The 2,500-nt window shown below is 38.3% G+C and overlaps 1 protein-coding gene across 1 annotated transcript in view; it reads right to left on the minus strand.

The window, feature by feature from the left end:
- LOC138027540 (uncharacterized) overlaps nt 1–996 on the minus strand; it is a 35,773-nt gene extending 34,777 nt beyond the window's left edge. Inside the window, exon 1 of the mRNA XM_068875087.1 lies at nt 790–996. The gene's annotated coding sequence lies outside the window, so the exon portion shown is untranslated. The remainder of the gene's footprint in view (nt 1–789) is intronic.
- Nucleotides 997–2,500: the final 1,504 nt, after the last annotated feature.

The following is a 2,500-nucleotide window of genomic DNA, read 5'->3' on the forward strand; positions in this document are numbered from 1 at the left end:
TGCAGTTTAAAGACTGCTAGGTATTGCTAGCATTGAGCTGGATTCCTTTGTTTAAAAACACTTTTGTAAAGCTCATTATTTGGGACCCAAATCTCAAAATTTTGGGGGGTAAATTTTTGAGACCTCAAGAGTTGGCGGTTTTAGATGTTGGAAGGTCTGTAACTTGTAAAACACTAGAAATTTAAAAGACGACAAAAATTCCTCAGTTGATTGACTCCATGCAAATAATGTTCAATTGAATTGAAACAGGATCAAAATTTTCCACTTTGAAAAGTAATGTAAACTGCCTTGAATAACTTTATTGATAAATGGAGTGAGACAAGTAATTAAAAATGTGACACAAAAGAAATATTGGTAAATAACGTCTGGCTCTTTGTCAGACACAGTGTTTTGCAAGACACTTGCTTCTAATAAACAAGTTTAATAAACGAATTTACATTTTCAAATTTTTTGAGTCAAAGACAACCCCACCCAGTTTCCAAGAAAGTTTAGAATAAATTTGTTAGAATCTTGATATACTGGTTCGACTGGATTCCTTTCTCGGTTTGTCAGGTTATACAGGATGTTAAAACTTTCATAATTCATATTTAATAATATACATTAATCATTGTTAAATTTATCTCTGGAAATTAAAGAAACTAAGTTCAGTTGTGCCAGAGTAAGCGTAACAGTGGCCAACTGACAATCTCGGTTTCTCTTGGTTTGGCTTAGTTTCTCACGCGCACCGCCATCGATTCATATTAAAGGTTCAAAAGAAATAAGCTAAGCTTAACCAATGCTTCCGCTTACCTCAGCTCAGCTCGTCAGAACACAGAACACCTACTTTGTGATTATGGTTCACTTCAACCCATTGGCAAGATATTGAAGCTCTGTAACAATAGCTAGCATTCTGATTGCAATAACCCAACGCGAACTGCGCCGGGTGTTAACGTAACAACTGGATTTAAGCGTTTCCACGAAACAAAAAGCTTTTATACACTTGCCGCTTCTCATTTCCGAGAAACCCACGTGGTTAATACCTTTTATGGCAAGGAAAATAAGCAAATATCGGTATTCTCAGAAACAAAGTGAAAGGTCACCGAAGCAAACCCTCCGCGCTTCCGTGCATGCGTGACGGGACACTGAAAAACGCAAACTGCGGACTGTGCAGACCGTCTTTAACTTGGAAATTCGGTTAGACTGAATTAGGCCTAAATAACATTCGGTTAGCTTAATTAGGCCTAAATAACATTCAGGTTAGCCTGTTTACGGTTAGCTCGCAATATAATAGTGAGGGTAACGCCATATTTTACCCTGGTCTGCACGGTCTGCACAGTCTGCAGTCTACGTTTTGGCGTGACGGGTGCGTGACCAAGGTTTCATAAAATCAAACGAAGACAAACTTCTCAAAACGATTCCAAAGGGAAAAAAATCGATATTTTTCAACAATTTAGCATTGCTAGCAATGCTAGCCTAAGCCTAACTTACCTATAAATAACGTGGGGAAACCGCATTCATTCATAGCACTCTCAGCTGAACAATAAGCCTAAAAGGCAAAAGTCACCAGCGGAGTTTCCAAGAAATCACTCTCCAAAGAACCTTCCACAGCGATAAAGCTTTAGACGTGGATAGACTTCTCAACAGCGGCTCTCTCGTCTCATACAGGTACGTTTCTGCACAGGATACCCACACAAACAGTGTGTCTGTTGTATGTTCGAAAAATAAAGAAATGTGTGGGAAATATTGAAGAGTCCTAATATCGTAAACTTACATCGACTATGACTATGTTAAAGCTCAAAATAAACGTAAACATACCTCAGTTGTTGTGTATTGTCATTTCTGCAGCTGAAAATGGCGAATTTGAGCGATTTGGTGGGTTTTCCGTTGACTGTTACTACACGTTAGTAGTGGGAAGTAGGGGAGTCCCCTCTCAACCTTACCCTACTAGTGGGCATTACTAAACCCCGAAACACCGAAACAATGAAACAGCGAAACAAAGCACGAAAACACACCATGTATGACCCCGCCATACACTAAATACTAACCGACAAAGGTTGGATTTGAGATCAAATATCGTTTAAGGCCTAATTAGGCCTAATTAGGCCTAAAACGTTATTGCTCCTAATTCATCGAGATTAAGATTAGGATTCAGATTAAGACTGAGATTAGAAGCCATAACTTATTAGGCCTAAAACGATGCTTAATCTCAAAACCACCCTTTTTTGGTTAGTATTCGATGTATGGTGGGGTCATACATGGTGTTTTGGTGCTTTGTTTCGCTGTTTCGTTTTTTAGTAATGTCCCATACTAGTAATAATTTTCACTACATCTGCCCCTACCTTACTTAGATAATATGGAAAGCAGTTGTGGTGTTTTCCAATAATTACTATGTGCTGCACATTGTGATGTCTTCATATTATTCTACCTGTAATTAGGTAGGTAAATGAAGGCGAAAGATGCAAGGAAGGATACAACAAACAGCATTTATTTTCAATTTCCATCAATGTTTATTTGATACGCT

This window comes from Montipora capricornis, chromosome 12, assembly GCF_036669925.1.
Source record: "Montipora capricornis isolate CH-2021 chromosome 12, ASM3666992v2, whole genome shotgun sequence".
Classification (NCBI taxonomy): domain Eukaryota; kingdom Metazoa; phylum Cnidaria; class Anthozoa; order Scleractinia; family Acroporidae; genus Montipora; species Montipora capricornis.